The sequence below is a fragment of the Narcine bancroftii genome, chromosome 4 (genome assembly GCF_036971445.1).
Source record: "Narcine bancroftii isolate sNarBan1 chromosome 4, sNarBan1.hap1, whole genome shotgun sequence".
In the NCBI taxonomy this organism is placed as follows: domain Eukaryota; kingdom Metazoa; phylum Chordata; class Chondrichthyes; order Torpediniformes; family Narcinidae; genus Narcine; species Narcine bancroftii.
In genome coordinates, this window is record NC_091472.1 from 221,226,835 (window position 1) to 221,253,474 (window position 26,640).

General features: G+C 42.1%; 1 protein-coding gene and 1 long non-coding RNA gene across 5 annotated transcripts in view; one reads left to right on the plus strand and one right to left on the minus strand.

Moving 5' to 3' along the window:
• bmpr2b (bone morphogenetic protein receptor, type II b (serine/threonine kinase)) overlaps positions 1 to 26,640 on the minus strand; it is a 306,159-nt gene that overhangs the window by 205,427 nt on the left and 74,092 nt on the right. The gene's annotated exons all lie outside the window — the stretch shown is intronic.
• LOC138760049 (uncharacterized) overlaps positions 1 to 26,640 on the plus strand; it is a 64,058-nt gene that overhangs the window by 3,213 nt on the left and 34,205 nt on the right. For both annotated transcript variants that reach the window (XR_011355355.1, XR_011355356.1), the window contains exons 2-3: positions 8,656 to 8,883; positions 12,098 to 12,154. This is a non-coding gene — a long non-coding RNA (uncharacterized lncRNA). The remainder of the gene's footprint in view (positions 1 to 8,655; positions 8,884 to 12,097; positions 12,155 to 26,640) is intronic.

A 26,640-nucleotide genomic window follows, 5' to 3' on the forward strand; every position in this document is an offset into this window, starting at 1 on the left:
TAGCGCTATGAGGTCAGGCAAGAAACATGGCCTCTCGAGCAAAGCTAAGATTCTCACTGAAAAATAGTATAGTGTTCTGGATCCTCATGAAAAAGGTCATCTGAAGTGAAAAAAAATTCAAAAAAGGTAGTTTTTAATGTTGTTAATCATTCTGTGTTTGCAGAAGAGAATAATAGCTAAGCAAATACAATCTTTGCTATGAAAGAAACTTTACAGCTGTTCAGATAAAAATCTGCATTATTGTTTACATGGATATATGAAGCCATGCACAACAGCAGAGTCTAGTGAATACTGAACTCTCAACCTCTGCAGCAAAACCACTATGGCTATAGAACTTCCTCTTGTGGTTTTTTTTTGCCAAACAATATGTAATGAAAGAAGCAACCAACTATTAAAATGCCCAGTATGGAACTAGTAGATTTTGAGAATGTGAGAAATGTTGAGGTTCATCCAGGATCATTTCTGTTTTCAGCTCTAATTTTTGAATCATCTCCTCCAGTTCCCATTTTTCATCTCCAGAGGATTTTGGGGAGCACAATTCAGATATTGCTTTTTCTCTGCAAATTGTTCAGTTAACATTTTCAAACATGAGCCTTGATGATAATTGTACAGTGGACTTTCTGACTACAAAAAGACCGAACTTGCATTTCACAACCATTCCAAAATGTTTTACAGCTTTTTTTCAAATGTAAGTAACATTATGAACTAATGTTGTGGCAGAGTATATAGAGGTGTTTGGGAGATTAAATTGGGAAAGATTTGTTAGAGCAGGTCACACACAAACAATTTAAAACAGAATTTTCGCAGGAGTTTTGTAGAATGCTTAGAGACTTCAATGACGGACTGCTATCTTGCAACAGGCAACAGAGTAGCAACATAGTGGCAGTTTGTCTTAAAAACAGTTTGCTGTCTGGAAGAGCATGTGATCTTTATAGGCAGGGGAAGAACAGCTTTGCTCTCAGAGTGGGAGGGAGTGAGAGAGAGGAGAGTCACAGACTTCAGTTCCAGAAGGACAAGCTGGCAAGCTTTGAAAGACTGCCTGGTCAAAGGAGAGGACTGGCTGTCTGGTGTTTCCCTTGGAATAGTTGAAACAGAAAGGAACTCTGTGATGGTCTGAAAAAAGAGGTTATCATCTGGAGAACCCTGAAAGGGGGTAGGTTTCGTCAGCAAGACACTGCAGTGGCTGTCCAAGAACGAGAAAACTCTTTCTCTGAAAACCAACAAGAACACTCCTGAGTGGTAACCATTTACCTGTTCAGCACAAAACCTGGTGAACTTTATTAATGTGCACAGTACAAGAATTGCCTGCAACAAGTGGGATTGGACTGTGAACTATAAAGAACTTTTCTAAACTTATATAGACATTACACACATGTGCGCTTAGAATTATAGGGGGGTTAAGTAAGTCAAGTAAGTAATAGAGATAAGTTAAAGTTTAATTCTGTTTTCATGTTCAAAGATAATTAAAAGCAACTTTTGTTTAAGTAACCCTTTGCTGTGATGCATATCTATTGCTGCTGGGTTTTGGGGTCGTAACATTTTATGAGGGATCGTCCGTTTCAGATTTGAAAATTGTAACTGTTGTGATTTATTAGTTAATTGGGGGTTTTTTTCAAGCTAATTTAAGCAGCCATCACCTGCAGAGCTGCAGAGCAAGAGAAAAGAGGAACCGATGGCTAGTTCTAAGGCATTAAAACTGACTTAAGTTAAGCACTGGATGAGGAAAATACAAATACAGAGGATTATAGTGAAATTTATGTGAGGGAAAATTTGCTCAGAAAGACTTAGAAAGTTTTTCAGAGAATAGATCTTTTGAATTGTAATTGGAATTGAGGGTGGAAGAAAGAGAAAAACAGAAGGTGGAAGAAGAAAAAGAGAAACAGAGGCTGAAAAGCAAAAAAAAAAGCTGAAAAACAGAGGATATATGAAGCAGAGGAAGCTGAAAGACGGAGGAAATATGAGTTAGAGAAAGCTGAAAGAGAGTCTAAATTTGAGAAGTTAAAAATTGAGGTGAAGTGAAGTAAGAGGATTGAGGCTGTAACTTCTGGGGAGAGGTTTTTGGCAAGTAAAGAGGTAAATCTAGTGGTCCTTTTGATGAGGGAGGTATAGATATATATTTTCAGCTTTTTGATAAGGTTGCTAAGAACTCAAAATGGCTAAAAGAAAAGTGATCTCTAATGCTCCAAAGTGTATTGAAGGGAAAGCACAAATTGCATACTCTAGCTTGACTGCAGAGCAAGTGGAAAATTATATACTGTCAAACAAGCAGTATTGAGAGCTTATGAGTTGGTTCCAGAAGCATATAGACAAAAATTTAGGTGTTTGGTGAAAACATGAAATCAATCTTATATGGATTTTTCTCTGAAGAAATCTGTATGGTTTGACCGTTGGTGCACCTCAAAAGGAATAAACAATGATTTTGACAGATTGAGAGAATTGATATTAGTAGAGGAAATTAAAAGATGTGTCCCAAAGGAGATTAAATTATACCTGGATGAGAGAGACATAGGGACATGGCAACAGGTGGCTAGGTTAGTGGACAAATTTGCTCTAATTCACAAAAATACATTCCAGAGTAGTAGGCATTTTCAGAGAGCTAATGTGCAACAGATTAATAAACCTGTTCATAAGGTTAATGTGGAGCCGGATAGTAAGTCTGAAATTAAGTCTGGAGAGAAGGCTAATAGAAAAGATGAAGGTAAGATGGGAAAGAATAGAAATTCTGCATTTGTATTTAATTTTTGTATGAAACCTGGTCAATTGTCTAGTTTTGAAAAAGAAATAAAAAAAGGAGGTTATACCAGAAGCATGTATTCAAACAGTGGAATTTAAGGAGAGCAGATATTCCAAACCTGGTAAGGAGGTCATGGGTGTTTTCAAACCTTTTGTGCAGGAGAGCTTTGTTTCAATAAAGGAGGGAGAACCACAGGTTCCAGTTAATGTATTTTAACTCTGGATCAAAGGACTGACTCAGGGGAGACAACTTTGATTAAAGGTGTTGGAGGTGAGGTAGAGTCAATATCATTTCACAATATTGTGCTAAATTCAGAATTAGTTAAAGACCTGTTGTCGTTACCCATGTAGGTTGTCTCATTTTTATTAGGGAATGATTTGGCAGAGGATAAAGTTGAACAAATCAGCCTAGTAAGGACATGGTTAGAGAGGAGTGTGATTATATATCCTGCATGTGCTGTAACGAGGTCTGTGACTAAGAAAATGATAAGAACTGATGAAGATCCAGTTGATATGAACTTGCCCAGTACTTCTGAAGTACTTTTGAAAAAGCAGGGTAATTGTGAGATTAAGGATTTATCTTTGTCAAGAAAAGAGTTAATTCAGCAACAGAAAATAGATACAGATCTTGTTGTCTTAAGGGACAAAGCAGGAACTGAACAGGAGATTAAAGAAATGTATTGTGGAAATGACTTGAAGAATGAATTGTTAATGAAATCTTATTCAGAGGGAAATGGTAATGGAGCACAATCTGTATCTGAGGTATTAGTTGTTGACAGGGTTGAGGAAGTTATGGATCATAAGATTAAGGAAACAGAATCTTGTGAGAGTAACCTTAAAGAAACCATGCTTCCTGTACACCTGTCTAACTCAGCAATTTTTGGAAAATTTGGAAGAAAAGTTAGGCCATCTTAAGTTACAAGAGCAGATGCAGTTGAAAGAATTACTTGTGAAATACACAAATTAATTCCCTGATGTTCCAAAAGGACATCAGTGATTTACCATGATGTAGATGTGGGAGAAGTAAATCCCATAAAACAGTATCCATATAGAATAAATATTCAGAAGAGTAAAATCATGGATCAAGAGATGGAATATATGTTGAGAAATTATATTATTAGACCTTTGAACTCAGATCAGTGTTCTCCTTGTATTCTGGTACCAAAACCAGATGGAACTGTTAGGTTCTGTACAGATTACAGGAAGTTTAATTCAGTAACTAAAGCAGGTGCTTATCCTATTCCGAGAATAGATGATTGTATTGATAAAATTGTCAAAGCTAAATTTCTTACTAAATTGGATTTGTTGAGTTACTGGTGTGTGCCTTTAACTGAGAGAGGAAAAAATATTTCGTTTTTTGTAACATCATCCGGTTTATAGGAGCATAATGTGTTACCTTTTGGCATGAAAAATGCCCCTGCAACATTTCAAAGGATGATTAATTCTGTGATCCAAAGGTTAACACATACTTATATTGATGACTTGGTCACAAAAAGTGACACATGGGAAGAACATCTAAGGCAATTGAACAAATTGTTTACAAGATTATCCAAAGCAAACTTGACTGTTAATTTAGCAAAGAGTCAATTTGCAAATGCCACGGTAACATACTTGGGTTATGTAGTTGGCCATGACAAAAAAATTGCACCTATTCAAGCTATGGTGAATGCAATTTCTGAGTTTCCTAGTCCCAAGGGCAAGAAAACAGTGAAAAGGTTTTTAGGACATTTTGTAGAAATTTTGCTGAGGTTGCTCTTCCTTTTGCAGAATTGCCTGCAACCAGTAAGATTGGACTGTGAACCAAAGAACTTTTCTAAACATATACACATTACACACATGTGTGCTTAGAATTAGAGGGGGGTTAAGTTGATTAAGTAAGTCATGTTGAAGTTTAATTCTGTTTTCATGTTCAAAGATAATTAAAAGCAACTTTAGTTTAAGTAATCCTTTGTCGTGGTGCATATCTATTGCTGCTGGGTTTTGGGGTCCTCTGGACTTGTAACAATGTTAAAACATAACTGCCAGTTTATGCACAAAAGATCCTTAAATCACCAATAGGATAGATGACCAGATGAGCTGTTTGAGATATTACCTGTGGGATATCAACTGGTTGATTAGGACACCAGAACCTCTACATTTCGGAATTTAATTTATTTTCACATGTAATGATCTAAGTGAAAAGTTCAGTTTTACGTCATTGCTTCAGATATCTTTAATTTTATTCCAGCTCATCATCGTTGCCAGGGTAGTGTATTTATTCCTGTGACTTTCAAGGCTATAATGAAAGATGTGTGGGTTGGTAGGTTAATTGACCACTATAAATTGCCTCTAGTGTGCAGGTGATTGGTAGAATCCAGTAGAGTTGGGGAGAATATAAAATGGGATTAATGCAGGATTACTGTAAATGGGTGGTTGTCATTGCAGAATCAATGGGCCAAAGGACCTGTTTCAGTACTGCAATTCTCTACTGCCTTAAGAATATATGGGCATTGGAGGCAGTTGAACTTTATTGAGATCTGGCACAGAAGAGTTGAGGCCTGCGGCCGTTTATATTAAATGGTAGTGCAGGCTTCAGTCAGTAGCTGAATGGCCTATTCTTGCTTCTGTTTTGATACAATAGGTTGAATAGGATCTCCTGATCTCTCCACTTCCATTCACATGTAGCATCATGGGAACAATACTTTTTCATTATAGTCAATAACCAATTTCACATTATGAAACAATATGAGATAAGCATAAATGTAGAATATCAGATGTGAGGAATCTTTAATCTTTAAGCAAACTGGATTCTACAAACACAACCACTGAAGTTCTCCTGCAGCCATCATTCTTATTCAGTTCAAAAAACATTTATAATCCTGTTCTAAGTTATTTTAAGCCACTTTTTAAAAAAAATAGGAATGTAATAAGCAATAGTATTAACTACGCCACAGATGAACATTACCTAGGGTGGGTAACATGGTTTGAAATAGCTTCTTCATCAAGTACTTGGCTAAACAAGAATCAATGTTGACATTGAAGCAAGACAAAATATACTGGAAAACCCAAATACTGCAATACAAACACAAGATTGTGTCTAATAATTTAAAAATTGCTAAAAAGGGGCAGTCTCACAAATAATTTTACACATGTAGTTATTAGAACATAGAATGTTTTAATACTACTTCAAATTGGAAAATCTAGCACTAGTAATGTCACAAGAGAACAATTTATAATTTCTCATATTTTCAAAATATTTTAATTAATTATTTTTGACCAGTTACTATTTTGTTTAATTCTTACAACTGGTACAGCACAGCAAAAGAACATTTCCACTACTCTCATCCTTTTACTGTAGCTGTGGAAGCCTTGCAATGATTACAAAAGATAGTGCCCTCAATGTTTGGGACAAAGACACCTTTTTGTTTTCCTTTATTTGTCCTTGTTCGCCATAGTTTTAAATTTGTAATCAAACATTGCACATGTAATTAATGTGCACATTCCAGACTTTATTCAAGGTTTATTGTTACTCTCCGACTTGCGACCTATGTGACTTAAGTCCATCCGCACATACAACCAAATTTTTTTTTAAATATATACGAAAAAATATAAAATGTACGCAATTTGTGTTGTATTTCACAAATTATAACAGGGATACAGGGCATGTAAGAGCCAAAATGTGCATACTTACTTTGTTAGTTGGAATCCCGGGGTCCAATAGTCTGGGCGTGGCCATCTTCATTCCTCTGCGCATGGCAAGTCGTCAGTTGGCACATGCTCGATTCGCGTATTGGAGTTCATTTGGCACATGCATGAGTTAAGCGTACAAATTTAATATCATCAGCTGCATGTGCCAACTGAAGACTCACGCATGCATACTGGAATCAAGATGTCTGAGCCCAGCCTATAGATCCCAGGAAGCCAACTAACAAAGTAAGTATACACATTTTGGCTCTTACGTGCCCTGTATCCCTTAGTTTGTCAAATACAACATTTGATTAAAAAGTTTGCTCTAAGACTTAGGTACAGTATTCCGTGCGCGCGGGCAAAATTCCAACTTTTGTCCATTTCGAGATACGACTAATCCTTTGGTCCCAATTATGATTGTATGTTGGTGAGTACCTATATACATTTTGGTTTGAACATGTAGAAATTGCAGTGCCTTTTATACACTGTCTCCTCATTTAAAGGCATCAGTAAGTTTGGTTAATTTGGCTTCACATGTTTGTGAGTACTCAGGTATATTTAATTGCTTCATTGAAGTAGGTATAAGAGAACTAGACTTGCTTCTGAGCTTTTGGAGCATGTAATTGAAAAACAAGAATTAAAAAAAATAAGAGACATCGCTCACAACTTAGGATTGCCAAAATCATCAATTTGGAATGCCATTAAGGAGAGCATACTGGTGAGCTCAGTAATCACAAAGGGACTGGTATTCTAAGGAAAACCTCCACTGCTGACGACAGAAGAATTCTCATCATAATGAAGAAAAATCCCCAAAAGTCTGTCCAGCAGATCAGAAACACCCTTCAGGAGGTAGGTGTGAATAAATCAATGACTGCAGTCTGAAGAAGACTTCATGAACAGAAATACAAAGGCTACACTGCAAGATGAAAACCATGGCAAAGGTGCTACCATACTTTCTTCATACCTTCCTCTTGCCATCACTCTGATACAGGTTAATTTTGGTCTCATCTGTCCTCAACATCTTTTCCAGAATTCTGCAGCCTCTTTTAAATACTTCTGGTCAAAATAGATTCTGGCTATCCTTTCTGTGGCTAACTAGTAGTTTGCATCTTGCAGTGTAGTCTCTGTGTTGCTGTTCATGAAGTCTTTTGCATCAGTTGTCATTGATATATCCACATCTGCCTCATGAAGATTGTTTCTGATCTGTCGGAAGGTGTTTGGGGACTTGTCTTCATTACGATGAGAATTCTTCTGTCATTAGCAGTGGAGTCTTCCTTGGAATATCAGTCCCTTTGCAATTACTGGGCTCACCAGTCCACTCATACTTCTTAATGATGTTCTAAACTGTTGATTTTGGAAATTTTAAGGGCAATGTCTTTTACTGTTTTACTTTTGTTCTATTTTTAGCCTCATACTGCCTTCCTTAACTTTCATTGGCACAATTCTGGTCCTCATGTTGAAAATGGCAACTATCCAAAGGTGATCAAAAGTTTAGAAGCAAGTCTAGCTCTGTTATACCTGCATCAATTAAACAATTAAACATACCAGAGTACTCACAAACACCTGTTAAGCCAAATGTATCAAGCATTATGGTGTCCTGAAATGAGGATATTATGTATAAAAAGTACAATAATTTCTACATGATCAAACCAAAACATATACAAATAACCTTGAATAAAATCAGGAATGTGCACTTTAATTACATGTGAATTGTTTGATTCCAAATTTAAAACTGTGCAGCACGGACAAATAAAGGAAAAAAGAGTGTTTGTCCCAAACATTATGGTGGGCACTGTCCAATAAATGCAATAGAAATGGAAGGGAATTAAAGGTGTTATGACAATGAAAACTTTAAAATGTCTGGTGATGTTTTATCATTAGCAAACCTTTTAACTAACTTCCAATTAGCCAATTCATCCTTCAATTCTGCAAATGATGTTACTCAGGTTCTAAATTCTAGTTTCTTATTGATCAGCATCCTCTTCGAATGTTATACAAAATTTCATGATATTGCGATCACCTGTTCCTGGAGCACCTATTGTTTTAAAATAAGGCTTGCTGTTAATATGATCATCTTCATCTAAAAACAAATTAGATATGAAATTGTCTGGACATTGGGCACAACACACAGTTCTGGATTCTCCTGAGTGTCATGTCCATCTCTTTGGACATGACACTAAGGATGTGAAAAGACTTTGAACGGCTTTCCTTATTATAAATAAACAAGGTTGATTGTTTATTTTTTTAAAACTCCAGCGGTCAGACGGAGTGAATACGAGAGGATTTCCAAGAGGTGAGGAACCACAAGCCTCGCTATTCACCTCAGAAGACTCCAAGATCATCTTCCAATCTAGAGTCCGCATAGTGGTGCAGGATGAGATGTGCTCGCTCTTTTTCCAAAAAGTTCACAGGGAGCACTGTGATCCACAGCCTTAAGAAAGAGAATGGCTCAGTCACATCCTCAGACATATATACTGACGATCAGTAAGTAGATCCTTTTATGCCAGTCTATATGACACGAAAATCACACACAGCACAGCCTTCAAGAACTTCCTGTTCTCTATCAGGGAGGTTTTAGATGACAGCAAGCGGGAGAGTCTGGACTAGCCAATTAACCTGGAGGAGCTGACAAATTCCATCTGTTCCTTTCAGTCAAGTAAAGCTAGAAGAGATAATTACTGGCTGAGTTGTACATGGCTCTGTGGGACTAGGTGGATCCTGTCCTGCTGCAAGTGTGCAACACTATGCCCCTGGCAGGCAGCATGTCAGACTCCACGAGGAAGGGCATCATCACTCTCATCTTCAACAGAAGGTGAAATAGGAGGATATCAGGAATTGTAGACCCATATTATTTTTTTGAGTTTCACAATTTAATAAGGTTCATGTAAGCAAACATAATTCACATGTACACCAGCCAATTTCATCTTGCAGGCATGAGAAAAAATTACAACCTTCACTGGTATCATTGCCAGCTAACCAAGAAAAAAAAGGCCTTTGCTTCTAAATTTGTCCTCCAATCAAGAGCATAACTTGCATTGCAGACATTTTCAGATTCTGTACAATGAATTAATCCAAATTACAAATCCATGCCAATCCTGACTGCTATTAAACCATTTCTTCAGGTTAAAACCGAGCATTTGGTACAACCATCACAATCTTGAAAGAACTGACAAGGATGGTTTTACATTGGAGCTTGCCTTCAATTATACAGTGCACTCCTGTACCCAAAGGACAAGGTGAAAATTAAGCCAATTCAAATGTTCAAAGTGTCTACTGTTATCTATTGCTCACAGTGCAGCCAACACTGAGGTAGACCATAACACCATCTCGGAGACAGGTATTCCGGGCAGGGGAGCACCATCTCCCCACCTGGCTGTCCCAGGCAGCAGAGCTCCGTCTGCCCTCATATCATTGTTAAATGTTGACTACAAGATCCTGCCAAAGGCGATCACTAGGTGGGTCAAGTCTGCTCTGGGACAGGTGATCCACCCAGACCAAACCTCTTCTGTTCCAGGCAGGAAAAATCTTTTGACAGCCTTGCACTGCTCAGGGATACCAAAGCCTACATGCAGGACAGGAGGGTGGGCACTTGCCTGGTCAACTTGGACCAGGAGAAGGCTTTCATCCAGATATCGCACATGTTCATGATGGACCTGCTCTGCAAAATGGTCTTTGGGGAGGGAAACCAAAATTGATTAAACTGATCTACACAGACAACTGTAGCACAGACCAAATCAATGGCTGGGAAAAAAGATAGCTTCCCCATCAAGTCTGGAGTCAGGCAGGGTTGCCTGCTCTCTCTTGTCTTGCTTGTGTGCTACATGGAACCCTTTGTTGAATACATCAGGATGGATGAGGGCATAAGAGGGGTGACATTGCCAGGCGCTTGTGTGCTACATGGAACCCTTTGTTGAATACATCAGGATGGATGAGGGCGTAAGAGGGGTGACATTGCCAGGCAGTGGAGGCAATCAGGTCAAATCCCCCCATACATGGTCGATGTCTTCTATTCAGACACATGATCGATCTGCAGACTAATCAGCAGCCAATTTGAATCAGCATCGGGTGCCAGGGTAAATCAGATTCAGAGCAAGGCAATGTTCTTCAGTGACTGGCCCGTCATTCCCCTCACAGTCAGACCCAACTATCTGAAGGTATTTGGGATCTGGTTTGGAGGAGCCATGGAGCGCAACAAAAATTGGTCAGAAGATCCAACAGGTCTGTGGGCACGATGCCCTCATTCAATAACAGGGAAGAATCTGATCATCAGGTGCGAGGTCCTCTTGGAAATGCTGGACATGGCATAGGTATGGCTCTTCCCCCACCATGGCAGTCACCAGAGCAAACTTCTGGTTCATATGGGGATTCAAAATGAAAAGAATCCAAAGGGTCACTACGTACCAGTCGCCAGATAATGGAGATAAAGGTGTACCCAATGTGGCCTTCATCCTGATGAGTACCTTCGTGCATGGTTGCATCAGGGTGTGCATGGATCCAAAGTACAAGGGTACCAAGTGCCAGAATGTGCTGAGGTTATACCTGTTCCAGGTGTTGAAAATGATGGACCTGGCCCCATTGCCACACAATGTCCCAGTGAGATGGACATTGTCACACTACCTATCGTTTATGGAAAAGTTTTTCTAGATGAACATCTTTGACCACAAGTCCTTCAGGCACTGATCAGCATGGAACGTCCTGCAGGCTCTGACTGAGAGACAAAGATAATACTGTGGAGGGGTTCCTTGAACTCCCTGTCCAGGTCATCTGGAGGAATCCCTCATCGCCAGTGCTCACTCATAAGCCTGGTGGTGGTGAGAAGAGTCCTCCTGGTCAGGTCCTTCCTGCATGACAGAAACATCACCCACAACACACGTTGTCCCTGAGGCGACCATGATGGATTGGAGACAATTGTCCAATTCTTGGCAGAATACAGATTTGTGAGGAGTGTGTAGAGAAGGTCACAGTTCATCCCCAGTAGCAATGTGGCTACTGGCTATCCCCAGGGATGCATGCAGAGGCAGTAATCCAGAGTTTATGGAAGATCATCAACTCGGTGAAAGATGCCCTTTGGTCTGACCGAAACTTGTTGGTTTTTCAGCACACCAAGATGTCAGTGAGGAAATGCAGCTGACTGGCACATTCCAGGCTGCAGGAGTATGTGCTGAGGGACACACTGAGGCTTAGCATAGCCAATGCATGAGTGCTGTGTGAAAGGACCAAAGTCAAGAGCTCTTCTGTCACTACGCATTGAGGTGTTGAACAGAGGGGAAGTCCCTCAAACAGAAGAGGGAGGAGTAACTACAAGGGGGTGATATAAAGAATGTGCATTGATGGAAATGTATGGATTTGACACTGAGGTTATGAAAAATTTTGGGTTTTCTTTTTTGCAAAAATTATTGTGAATAAAGTTTATAGATTAAAATCAAATTAAATATAACTATCCATTGAAAAGATATATGAATTTTTTTTTTACCAGTTGCACACCATCACCCCCACCCCCCAGCTTCCTATGTTCGACGGAGGTCACAACCTATAGAACCTCTCCTTATAATTCAAGCCCACCAGACCCAGTAATATTCTTGCAAATCTATAAAACATAAAGCTTTTAATTAAGTTACAGTAATTCAGTATGTTTTTAATTCATGTAATTTTTATTAGTTGAAGTATTATTTCATAATTAAGGATGCTTTCCTTTGAGGGCCAGCCAAAGCAGCAAAGCTTCAAAACATCTGGAAGAGTCACACAGCTACAAAAGGTCAGTGCAACTGTTGTCCTATTTTTCAGAATTAATTGAAGAGAAATCAGAGATTTGTATAGCTCAGGAGGCATCCATTTTTGCTACTTTCTTCATTTTAACACTTTGAAGATTCTTATATCTCCACAGAAAGAGACAAAAGACTGCAAAAATGGTAGTGAATCAAGAATCCAATAGCAGTAAAAATTGAAGTTTCTCTTTAACTTCTGCCAGGGGAAACTCAAGCAGAGCAGCCAGTGTGTGAGTGGTCAGTATAGGAATGGGACTTTGAGCCTTTGGCTCAAGAGGCTTCAGCGAGCAAAGGCTCAGGGTAAGCTTGTTTCTGGTAAGGTAATGCCAGATAAGACCTTTGTATTTAAACTAGCAATAGATAATAGACAGCAGCTAGGGCAGTGGAATGCTCCAAATGTAGCATGTGGGAAATCTGAGAGAGCACAATTGGCCCTCATGACTGCAAGAGGTGCACCCAGCTGTAGCTCCTTAGAGACAGGGTTAGGGAACTGGAGCTGGATGAACTCTGGATCATTCAGGAGGTAGAGGCAGTGATAGAGAGGAATTTCAGGAAGACAGTCACCCCCAAACATTAGGAGGCAGGTGACTGTTAGGAGAGGGAAGTGGAACAGGCAGACAGAACAGAACACCCCTGTGGCTATTCCCCACAACAATAAGTATAACATTTTAGAAATTGTTGGCAGGTGGAGGGGTCGGGGGTGGGATCTACCAGGGTGTTGTACTGGTCACGTCTCTGGCACAGAGACTGGCCCTCAGCTCAGATTGGAAGGGGGAAGAAGAGATGAGCTATGGTGATTGGGGACTTGTTGGTTAGGCGGTTCTGTGAATGAGATCAAGGCTCCTGAATGGTATATTTTCTCTCAGGTGCTTTGGTCAGGAATATCTCTGATCAAGTTCATAGCATTCTGGACAAAGAGGGGGAACAGCCAGAGTCGTGGTCCACGTGGAGTCTAATGACATAGACAGGAGTAGCGATGAGGCCCTGGAGGGAATTTTGGGAGTTAGAAAAGAAGTTAAAAAGCAGGTCATCTCAGGATTGCTGCCTGTGCCATGCGCCAGAGAGGGTAGGAATAGAAAATTGTGGCAGATGACTGTTTACTTCATTAATAGGGGGATTGAGTTCAAGAGTAAAAAGGTCAAGTTGCAACTCAACAATCTCTGGTGAAACCACACTTGGCAGTATTGCATTCACTTTTGATTAAATCATTATCAGAAGGATGCAGAAGTTATGAAGAAGGTGCAGAGGAGATTTACCAGGATGTTGCCTGGATTGGAAAATGTCTTATGAGGCATGGTTAGTAGAGCTGGGACTTTTCTCTTTGGAGGAGAAAAGAAGCCTACAAGATTTTGAGAGGCATAGATAGGGTGGACAGCCAGTGCCTTTTTCCCAGGACAGGAATACCAAACACCAGCAGACATACAGTATGTACAAGGTGAAGGGAGGGAATGTTAGGGGAAACATCAGGGGTATGTTTGTTTATTTTTTACACAAGGTTAGGTTTGGGTGCTTGGAATGTCTTGCCAGGGATGGTGGTGGAGGGTGAAACATTAGGAGCATTTAAGAGACTCTTAGATATCTGCATGGATGGAAGAAAAATAGAGGGCTACAGGGTAGGGAAGATTTTGTTTTTTTTAAGAAATATATGGGTCAGCTCATTGAGAGCTGAAGGGCATGTACTGTGCTGTAGTGTTCTATGTTATAATGTGCAATTCAGCAGCCAAGAATGGAAATGATGCCAAACAACTACATGATTTTTTTAAAAAGCCAAACAATAAAAAGATGCAGATCTCAGCAGGGCCAGCAGCATCCAGGGTGAGAAATGTCAGTCAATATTTTTGGGTTGGGGCCCTTTATCAAGAAATTATGTTGATTGATCATTTCTCTCCATGGATGCTGCCTGACCTGCAAAGTGCCTCCAGCTTCTTATCATTTGCTGAGAGATTCCAACATCCACAGTTCTTGTGTATCTCTCAATAAAAAAGGCAGGTGATTTCTATGAATTATTGACATCAACAATGAACCAGACCAGTCTATGCAGAATTAAATCAATCGAGCTGGATTTCCTGTGGAAGCAGGCTTTGCACCCAAATGAAAGAGAAAGGGATATAACTGAATCCAAGTACCTTTTTACAGAAAGCATTCCTGGAAGATAGTGCATTGACCCTATATTTCAACAATATGCAAATACATTCAGTGTGTACAAGCAATCTTAAAACCACAGCCTTCACTCTCCACGAGTCCCACTGTTACCTTTTGGAAACAAATGTCACAGGGCTTATAAAGGGACCAGTACGGATGGGGTAGACCCATAGAACATTACAGCACAGAAATGGGCTGTTCAGCCCTTCTAGTCTGTGCCAAACCATTTTTCTGCCTTGTCCCATAGCCCTCCACACCTCTCCCATCCATGTAATGTCCAAATTCTTCTTAAATGTTAAAATTGAGCCCACATTCACCACTTCAGCTGGCAGGTTGTTCCACACACCCATCACTCACTGTGTGAAGAAGTTCCCCCTAAACTTTTCTCCTTTCACCCTTAACCCATGTCCTCTAGTTTGTATCTCACCTACCCTCAGTGGAAAAAGCCTACCTATATTTACTCTGTCTATCCCTCCTCATAATTTTAAATACCTCTGTCAAATTTCCTCTCATTCTTAAACGCTCCATGGAATAAAGTCCTAACCTGCTTAACCTTTCCCTATAACTCAGCTCCTGAAGTCCGTGCATATTGTAGCAAATCTTCTCTGCACTTTTCTATATTATTGACATCTTTCCTGTAGTTAGGTAACCAAAACTGCTCACAATACTCCAAATTTGGCCTTACCAATGCCTTCAAACATTATCATAACATCCTAAATCCTACATTCAATACATATTTGGACTTTCAAAAGACATTTGACAATGTACAACATAAAAGATCAATGCACAAGTTAAGAGCTTGTTGGTATTGGAGGAAGTATGTTTGTTTGGATTGAAAAATAGTTATTGTGTAGGAAACAGAGAGTTTGAAAAATGGCTATTTTCAGATTAGAAGGAGGTAACTAGTTGAAACTTGATAGGCTGGGTTTGTTTACCAAGACAAGAGGAGGCTGAAAGGTGACCTAATAATGGTTATCAAAATTATGAGGGAAATAAATAGGGTAGGTAGCCATAGATCCACCTAGTTTTCAGCCCAACTTGCCCATGCTGTCCAAATTGTCAACCCAAGTCTGCATTCCACCCATATCTCTCTAAAACTTTCCTGTCCATGTACCTGTCTAAATGTAATTTAAGATTTACAATTGTATCCATTTCTACCACTTACTCTAGCAGTTCATTCCATATAACTAACACTTTCTGTGTTAGAAACCTATTGCTCGTCCTTTTTAAAGAGACTATGACCATTAACCTTAACTACACCCCTCATGATTTTATTAACCTGTTAGCTGCAACCCCTCCCCCCACTATGTTCCAGGGAGAAAAGTCACAGCCTATACAACCTCTCCTTAACAAGCCCACCAGACCTAGTAATATTCTTTTGAATCTGTTCTGATCCTTCTCAGCTTAATTATGGTTTCCTATAGTTGGGTGACCAGAACTGCGTCAATATCCAATCGTAGTCTCACCAAGCTCTGAATAATGAAAGTAAGCATGTCATATGCCTTTGTCACCACGCTCTCTACCTGCTTTGCCAGTTTCATGGAACTATGAACCTCTACCTAGAAATCTCTTTCTACAGCACTTACCAGGGCAATATCATTTACCGTGTAAATCCTGCCCTAGTTTAACCTTCCAAAGTGCAAAGCCTTACACTTGTCTGAGTTAAATTCCATTCAGTTCATCTAGCTCCTGTCATAATCTCAGATTACAATCTTCACTGTCCACTACACCATTTTGGTATCGTCCACAAATGTAATAGCCATGTAAAGTACAACTCCGATTATCTGAAATCAGATTATCCAAAATCCTCAATTATTCAAAATTTTCTGGACCCATAAGTGATATCTGTTTGTCTCCGAATTTTTTTTTGGATAAATGAGGATTTCAGAAAAATCAAAAATCCTCATTTATCCAAAAAATTTCGACGCCAAAATTACATCATTTTGCCTCCAAAATTTTTCAGATAAATGAGGATATCCAAAACAGTCAGATATCCTCAATTATCTGAAATTTATTTGGAGCTGAACTGACATGAAAAGTTGAATAAATTTTAATTTAAAAAATCTTATTTTGTTCAGGTTGTTTTTGGTGACAATTAAACATTATTTCCTGCTTAAAAAGCCTTACCTTATTGTTTAAACACTGTTACGAATGATTTGCTTCTGGGCTGTTATTAAAAAATGGCCAATCATCCGAAAATATCATTTATCCTAAATAGGCCCAGTCCCAACCATTTCAGATAATCAGAGTTCTACTGTACTAAATATCACTAATACATGTATTAGACAATCTATATTGTATGCGTTGTCATCTGTATTGACATTTTGGAAGACAAAGAACAATGAGCACAACATAGTTCTTTTGCATAGGCCACCAATGTGAACCACCAACTCTCCACTATGACTCCTATCATCAAGCCAACTTTATATCCAATTGGCCAGTTCACCCCGAATCCTGTGCAATCTGACCTTACAGACGAGCCAACCGTGCGGGAACTTGAAAAAGGCCTTGCTAAAGTCTATGTCGACAACATCTGTCGCCCTGCCTTCATTAATCTTTTGTGGCGGGGTCAGGTGAAGGAAGATTATAAACGCTGCTAATCCTGTAATCTGATAAGAAGAGAAGGTGAGAACCTTCACAAAGAATTGGAAAGTCATCTAACTCCAGATTCCTGAAGTCTTGCTCCAATCTACTCAAACTACAGCTCAGCTACTTTATCCTATATCTCCATCAGGAGTTCCCCATTCTCTCTCCCCACTTAAGACTCCCGATACCCTGCCAGTCCATTCAACTGTCCTGCCCCCAGTTCCCCATACTCTGTTGGCCTTCTCTCCTTCTTTGCCTACCACGACTCTTACCATGACTCCCCACCCCAGGGTTGTTCTTACCCCTTCCCTCAGCTGCCCCATTCCCCCAAGACCTCCTCTAAAACCTTCCTCCCACTCTTCTGATCCCACACTTGTTTTCAACTCCAATCCCCACTAGGTCTTTACAATCTCTCTTGCTGCAAGCCCCCTACCTCTCATGCTCTTTTTCAGTCTTTCTGCATATTCTTGGGTAAAAGAGTCCTCAGACCCCAATGATGACTCATTTTTGCGTCTCCACCACTCTCTCCTCTTGGATACTCTCTCCTCTTGGTTGCCAGCACAACATCGGCAATTGTTGTGATGCCTTAACTTCTCCCCTCTCCTTTCCCATTCTAACAACACCCCTTTCAAATACATACCCTCTTCACATCATCTCCAACATTGCCCTCAAACCAACAGACATGGGGTCAGATTGCAGCTCTTATATACCTGCTCATATTCCTTCAGAGACATTAACATTAAACCCAGAGACAAAGCAGGTGCTGTTGTGGTCTGGTCTACTGGCCTTTGCCTTGAACAAGTCAGATGGCAGCTCTCAGATCTCCTTACATTTACCCCTGAACCAGGATCCCATGCTATTATCTCCAATCCCACTAGGGATCTTATCACTTTAGCTGATCTCCCATCACTGCCTCCAACCCAATTTAGAAAAATCCCCGTTATATCTGGATTTCAAGTAATCGGCAGCATCAAGCAAATGGCAAAAGAAAATGCAGAAAATAAATAGGTAAAAAATATAAATGTTTAAAATTGATGCCCCTAGTGGCAACATGCAGTTGCAAGCAACCAGAAAATTCACTTATCTGCTATGTACTAATCCTCATACGAGCAGTATACCAGGGGTTTTACTGTAGTTCCCTAACCTCATAATGCCAACTTCTATCTCCGACCCAAGATTCACAAGCTGGACTGTCCTAACAGGCCCAATGTTTCTCTTTCTCCAATCCCACCAACTCATTTTCATACTCCATTTTGTCGCCCCATGTTCAGTTCCTTTCCACCTGCATACGAGATACCTCGCATGCTCTCCATCTTTTTTGAATCCAACCCCACCCCACCCCACCCTAGTTCCCAGGCCCCCACAGCCACATCTTTATCACAAACGTGCAATCACTATACACATCCATTCCCGTCAGGAGGGTCTTAGGGCCCTCCGTTTCTTTCTTGAACAAATATTCAATCTGTCCACCTCTACCGTCTCTCCTCCACTGAGTGGAATGTTCTTATTCTCTTTCAATTCCTCCCAGTTTCCCGAAATCCAGTCTCTGAAGGCGAGCATGCAGGTACAGCAGGCGGTTAAAAAGGCAAATGGCATGTTGGCCTTCATATCAAGAGGGTTTGAGTATAGGAACAAGGATACCTTACTGCAGCTGTACAGGGTCTTGGTGAAACCACACCTGGAGTATTGTGTGCAGTTTTGGTCACCTTATCTAAGGAAGGATGTTCTTGCAATGGAGGGAGTGCAGAGGCGATTCACCAGGCTGATACCTGGAATGGCAGGAATGACTTATGAGGAAAGATTGCGCAAATTGGGATTGTACTCCCTGGAGTTTAGAAGATTGAGAGGGGATCTCATAGAGACATATAAAATTCTGGCAGGACTGGACAGAATGGATGCAGATGGGATGTTTCCAATGATGGGAAAATCCAGAACCCGGGGCCATGGTTTGAGGATAATAGGCAAACCATTTAGGACCGAGATGAGGAGGAATTTCTTTACCCAGAGGGTGGTGAATCTGTGGAATTCATTGCCACAGAGGGCAGTAGAGGCAGGTTCATTAAATATATTTAAGAGGGAATTAGATCTATTTCTTCAGTATAAGGGTATTAAAGGTTACGGAGAGAAGGCGGGGACGGGGTACTGAACTTTAAGATCAGACATGATCTCGTTGAATGGCGGAGCAGGCTCGAAGGGTCGAATGACCTACTCCTGCTCCTATCTTCTGTTTCTATGTGTAGCCATTTGCACATGCATGGGCACCAGCTATGTCTGCCTTTTTATCAGCTATATGGAATATTCTCTGATCCAAACCTACTTCAGTACTACTCCCCAACCCCATTTCCTTTATAATTATGTCTGCTTGGTGCTACCCCTTGTACCCATACAGACAATTTCATCAACTTCCCTGCCAAATTCCACCCTGCCTTCAAATTCAAGGACCATTTCCAAAACCTCTCTCCACTTTTTGAATCTGTGCATCTAATTCTCAGGAGACAAATAATCTACAGGCTACACCTCTCCCTGTTGTCTTTCTTGTAAGGACACAATCTCTCTCCTTATTCCATTATATCCTCAGCATCTGTTCCACAAATAATGCCTTCCCCTCCAGAACATCCAAAACGTTCTCCTTCAAAAAACATACTTTTTCCTGCAGTCAAAGAAGCCCTTCTCCACACATATTTTTCACACAATTCCTATTTCTCCCCATCTTCCCCCCCCCCAAAAAAAAAATTAAGGATAGAGAAACACAAAAACTGTAGATGCTTTAATCTTGTGTAAATAAAGAGCTGTTGCTGGAAGTGAGTGGGCCAGGCAGAATCCATGGGTGAAATGGCCAATGTTTCTGGTCAGGACCCTTTATTGAAACTAAAGTAAAAAGATATGGTGGGGAAAAGAAGCTGAGGAAGGGCTAAGAGGTGGTACAGTATTGGACAGAAGATGTGAAGGATAGAGAAAAAGGTGAAGGGAGAAACCACTCTGAAGGGATGGGAAAGTAAGAGACAAAAGTTAAGTAATAGGCGTAGGTAAAGAAACAATGGAAAAAGAGGAACCAGATGAAGGTGAGAGTTACCCAAAATTTAAAGCTATCCAAGAGGAATATAGTGAAGAGCACACATGTCAAACACTGGCCAAATTTGGCCCGCGATATAATTATATTTGGCCCGCAAGATCATATCAAAAATGTATTAGAGGTGGCCCGCTGGCCGCCGCGCCAGTATAGGGCATACACGGTAACCGCTGTGTCCCAGGGTGAGAGAGAGAGAAAAATCCTGGTCCTTGAAAAGTAGTGGTGGGTGGTTTTATAAACACGCTGTCGTGTCCCCCCGCCCACCCACCCCCCCCCCCCCCACCACAGCGCGGCCTGGCCGGTGTCAGGGGAAGCCAAGGCCGCTTCCCAGCGCCCGGAACCCAGTGGCACAGCGTTTCTTGGAGCTGCAGATGGAGTCTGGACGCCGGAGGGAAGATTGGGGCTCCCCGCCGGGCGATGGGGGCGCCAGCCACCCTGCGCCTTCCCACCGGACCAGCGGCGGGTGCCCAGAGTACACGTGGAGAGCGAGGCTGGTCGGGCAGGTAGGGTGGAACCCCCCGCCAATCTTGGGAGTGGCGTGGGCTGGATCGGGATTAGCCGCGCTCACCTGCTCCTCCACCGCTGAATGGGATCCCAGCGCGGTCCTGAGCGCGGAGACTGCCCGGAAAGGTCCTGGGACACCGGCACGGAAAGAAGAGCAGGGTCCGTAGAACATTACAGATCAGAAACAGGCCCTTCGGCCCTTTGACTCTACCTCGTGAAAACCCAACACTGGAGAAACTCAGCGGGTTAAACCGTATCCTTTATCCAGCAGAGAGATACCTGACAATGTTTGGCCCTTGATCCCACTCATCAATGTATGAGCGAAAGTCTGTGGTTCTCGTAAAAACACCAGAAGGGAGAAACTCAGCAGGTCAAAGGGGGTCCAGGAGAAACTCAACAGGTCAAAGGGGGTCCAGGAGAAACTCAGCAGGTCAAAGGGGGATCCTGGAGAAACTCAGCAGGTCAAAGGGGGGTCCAGCAGAAACTCAGGGGGGGCCTGACCTCGCCAGGACCGTTGCCCACTCCCCCTCCCTGCCGCAGGCCGACCCGCGACTCACGGTGACGGGGCCGCTGATCCGCTGAGATGCCGCCCTGCAGCGAGAGCCGTTGCCCCCGCACTGTCGTTGTCCAACCCGATCGTCCGCAAACCCCGCCCTCCCGCACACAGGCCTGAGTAAGTATTATGAACTTTAATCTCAGGATAAAACGATCTTCCAAGTTTCATGTCACAGTGATAAATATATTCCTGGTTAAAAATGGTCCTGCACCTGGATACAAGCTCATTAGGCATAAAACTTGAAAAGTGTGTAAATCAAAGGATATCTGTACAATGGAAAAAGGGCATGGCAAATAACCCTGCTAGAGTTCATGCCCACAATCAGTCACCCATTTGATTGTTTCAGGAATCATGTTATTCTCCCACATTCTCAATAGCCCTCAGATATTACTATTCGACAGCACACTAGCAACATTTGACAAATCCTCTATAGAGAAATATTATTTATTGAATATTTTATTTCTCATTTGTTAATGCTTCTGGAAAGAGTTTATATCCAAAACTATTATTAAACATTTATTTTAATAAGAAAAAGTTTAACATTACATATGTTGAAAGAAGAGAAAACATGCAGATGTTGTTGAAAATTTTCAATAAATATTTAGTTCGGCCCTCGACCTAGTCCAAGTTTTTAATTTTGGCCCTCCGTGAATTTGAGTTTGACACCCCTGGTGAAGAGTCTCAATAAAAGGTCCCAACTTAAAACATTTACTCATCATATCTTTCCTTGCCTGATCCGCTGATTTCCTCCAAAAGCTCACTGTTTGCTCAAGCTTCCAGCACCTGCTGCTTTCCTATTTCTCAGGAATATGTATTGTTCAAGTTCCAGAGGGATTTGTGCTGTTCCTCAAGTAAGGATAATTTCCTTGGTCCTCACTTTTTAACCCCACCACCCTCCATGTCCAGCACATCATTCCTCGACTCTTCCACCAAACACATGATCCGACTCACAGTCACATCTTCCCCTCCTCTTTCCACTTTTCACAGAGACCATTCTCTCTATGACACCCTGATTTGCTCTTCCCTCCTCATTCATCAATTCACTACCTCTTCCAACCTAATCAACTACATTTGATGCTCTCAATGTGGCTTTCTCCACATTGGTAAAAGCAAATACAGATTTGAGATCAATTTGCCAAGCACCTGTGCTCTGTCTACAGGTATTGGCTGGAACTCACAGTTGCCAGCCATTTTAATTTCTCATAACAATCCCACAGACCTCATTCATTTCCAAGCTGAAGCAAACATAGAACAGCATCTCATATTCAATTTGGATAGTCTAAAACCCAATGACATGAACATTGAACTTTACAATTCATAATCCCACCCCTAAAATAGTGGCACTGATGTTGTTGTGAACCCAGCAGACCAGGAAGGGGAGACATAGGACTCCTCTGTGGGGTACTACTGCCCGGTCATGGTGCCAATGGCCATAATAGGGGCTTTAGCAGGTTATTTAAGGGGCCGATGGTGTTTTTTTTATATTTTTGTTGTGCCCAGACCATGCTCTGGCAGACTGATGGTTGAAGGGCTTACACCAGGCTGCAGGTTGCTGGAGATTGGCTCATGGAATCCAGATATCATGATCACATTTTGAGAGGGTGTCAAGGGGCAAGAAGGGCTCCTAAATGGGTTCCAACACTCAACAACGTTCAGTTCCCTGAACTCAACCATCTCATCTTTACCATAAACATCCAATCACTAAACTCCTCCATCCCCAATACTGAACACCTTAAACCCCATCTTTTCTTTCTCAACAACAGGCCCAACCATTCCCCCTCCACCACTACCCTCCTCTGGCTGGCAGAACTTGTCCTCACCCTCAATAACTTCTCTTTTAACTCATCCCACTTTCTCCAAGTCTCTTCCTCCATTACATCAACAACTACTTTGATGCTGCTTCATGCATCTATGATGACCTTGTTGACTTTATTCACTTTGCTGCTAACTTCCACCCTGACCTCAAACTCACCTGGTCCACCTCCAGTAACATTCTCCCTTTTCTCAATCCCTCTGTCTCCAACTCAAGGGACAAACTCTTCCATATCCTGTCCCCTGCAAGGATTCTATTCTGTTCTCTCAATTCCTCTGTCTCCTTCACATCTGTGCCGAGGACGAGATCTTCCATGCCAAATCATTAGAGATGTCCTCCTCCTTCAAACAACACAGCTTCCCCTCTAACACCATAAACTTGGACCAGACCTGCATATCCTCCATTACCTGCATATCTGCCCTGGCCCCCGCCTCCCCCATGTGTAACAAGGACAGGATTTATTTTGTTCTCACCTAGCATCCCACCAGCCTCCACATCTAACATATCATTCTCCACCATTTCTGGCACCTACTGTGTGATTCCACCACTAGATTCCCCTCTCCTCCTTCTGCTCCCTCTGTGACTCCTTCATCCATTCCTCCCTCCCCACCAATCACCCCCTTGGCACCTACCAAAATAACTGTAGGAGATACTCCACTTGGGCCACACCTCCTCCCTCACCAACATTTGGAGCTCCAAACTGTCCTTCCAAGTAAAGCAAAACTTCATTTATGAATCTGAAGGGGTCATCTATTGCATTTGGTGCTCCCATTGTGGTATTCCCTAAATCAGAGAACTGGACGCAGACTGGGAGATCGCTGGGTTGAGCACCTTGACTCTGTCCACCACAATAGAGTTTGTTCTCCCAGTGCTGACATATCCGTCCACAGTCTCATGCATTGCCAAACTGAAACCTCTAGCAAATTGAAGGAACAACACCCCATATTCCAACTGGATAGCATTGACATTGACTTCTCCAGTTTGCTTTAGAACACATCCCTCCATCACCCCCATCCACCATCTTTCCTCATGTCTCCTTTCCTCAAATGTCTTCTCTCTCTCTTCCCTCTCTCTTCCCTTTTTGTCTCCTTTCACCGATCCAAAGTCAATTCTCACTTTTCCTCTCTCTCCGTCCTCTTATCATAACCAATTAACACCTTTTATCTGTTGGCCTGCACTCCTCCCTCTCCCATTCTTCCCCTTTTTTATCCCCAGCCTTTAAAACTGGCGCCTGTCTTTTTTTGCTCAACCCTCTCAGGCCCAAAACATCGGTTATTTATCTTTACCTTCTATGAATGCTATGAGTTGATTTCCTCCAGCATCTGTGTTTTGAATGAAAAGCTTCCTGATTGTATTGGAGGTTCATAACTGGGAGCTCAGATTTACCATTGGAGGTTGCAGGAGCACTGGAGGTGAATCCATAGACTCTGTGCTTCTGAAGGGACTCTCTTTTGTTTCTCTTTTTCTTATTGTTGAGGACACCAGCTATCATTGGCACCCCTTTGCGTGCCATTACGGCAGGCAAAAGTTGATGAATTGTTGTATTATTACATTTTGTGTACTACAACATGACAAGAAAAGAATTTTGAATCTGGTGCCACTGGTACCATCTGTCCTATACCTGGTCTTCCATCTGAAACACGACTTCAGTTTCTCTTACCATGAAGGTCATTTGGCCTGTTGAGTAGTTCCAGCATGTTTTATTTCAGAGTTCCACCATCTGCACTTTTAGATTTAGCCTTGATAAATAGTTTATGACCAATTGCCACCAATCGAACAATCAATGATAACCCATCCCTTTGATAATGATTGAGAATATATTGAGTGGGCACTAATTAGTGCAATTGCATTTGTTCTTTTTATTGTAAACAACCTGAGCAATTTTCCATATTTGTAAGGTTTATGTCTGCATTGGAACAACACAACTGGAGGTACACTAGTATAAAAACTTTTGCATTAACAAGTACAACACAAGCTTGGTGATAATTGGACTCCATACCCTGTTGCAACTCTCCATTTCACCAAAACCAAACACGACAAATCAGCTTCTAAATGAGAAATTATTTGTCTGTGCTCAAATGTCTTGATTAGATTCTAGCCATTCTCAGAAATGTTATTTATATATAAATTACTTTAATGCCTTGATTCAATTCTCTCAGAGTATCATGTGGATGTTATCCAGTGACCCCTTCCAACTAAACTTGTAATGTTTTCCAAATGTGGGTGCTTGATGGCGTCAAGGCCACAGTTATTGATGTCTCTAGTTGTCACAAGAGGCCCTACTTTCCAAGGTACTGTTGTCTCTGGTCTGATGGGATTTTGTTTTTGTGTGTGTAGCTTGTGATGGTCTGAGACATATAAAATGACACTAAAAATAAATCATGTATTGTAGTGCTGGACCCAGCCAAGAAAGACTCAGCCACCACATTGAAAGTCGTTAATGACTGTGTTTATTCAAATTCAGCTCAGTCACCTCGTGCATTGTGACATCATAATCACTGCCCCAGGTGTGCGCTGAGGAGGAGACGAGACAGGGAGAAAACCCTGACAGCGCCATCTTCCCATGGCTGCCCTACCACGTGGCATTATACACGGGGCCGGTTTGCCATGAGAGAGTGCGCTGCCACACAATTCCCCCCAGAACCACCTACGCGTCCTGCCGCTTGGGTGGGCGGCCCTGGCATTTGGGCATGGCCATCTGTACTAGCCGTGATAGGTTTAAGTATGCCACCTTCAAACAGTCCACGGTGAAAAGTTCGTCTTTACCCCCTATGTCCAAAGTGAAAGTCCTGCCGGACCGCTGGACGACCTTGTATGAACCTTCGTATGGCCGTATGTGGGCCGTGCCAAACAAATACGAATTCTGCCAAGTCCAGCTCTTTGGGACGATGTGTCGGCCGGACGCCATGATGCGAGGGATGCGAGGGGTCTAGCGAGGATAGTTTCTTACGGAGATTTGCCAAAAGGTTCGCGTGTTCGGTCGTGACATTGGGCTCTGGGCCAAAGAACTCCCAGGGCAGCGAGAACGGCATGCTGCAGACCAGTTCCGCAGAAGGCGCCTGTAGGTTCTCCTTGGGTGCTGTTCTGATGCCGAGGAGGGGCCAAGGCAGTTTGGCTACCCAGCCTGGGCCGGTGAAGTGAGCCATCGGGGCGGATTTCATATGACGATGAAACCTCCTCACCAAACCATTTCCTTGTAGGTGGTAGGCTGTGGTGTGGTGGAGTTTAAACCCCAGGTGGTTCGCCAGCTGAGCCCAGAGCGGGGAGGTTAACTGGGCATCCCTGTCACTGGTGATGTGTGCTGGGACTCCAAACCTAGCAATCCAATGACTGACTAGGTTCCTGGCGTACATCTCTGCGAAAGCCTCTTTGATGGAAACGACCTCCGGCCATCTCGTGGTCCGATTGACTATTGTGGGAAGGTAGTGCACATCTCTGGACACCGGCAGGGGGCCTACGACGTCAACGTGTAAGTGCTGAAATCTCCGCACCACCGGGTCGAATTGCTGGATTGAGGCCTGCGTATGCCGGTGGACCTTGGAGGCCTGGCACCTGGTGCAGTTCCTCGTCATCTCGGCCACCTCCTTTTTGAGCCCGTGCCACACAAACCATTCTGCCACCATTAGCACCGAAGTCTTCACCGAGGGGTGGGCTAGATCGTGGACTAAGCTGAAAACCCTCGACCTCCACTGTGGTGGGACTACCGGGTGCGGCGAGCCAGTGGAAACATCACAGAGCAGTGCATCCGGGCTGTTGGGAAACAATGTCCTGGAGCTCAAGGACAGAGATGGCGGTCCTGAGAACC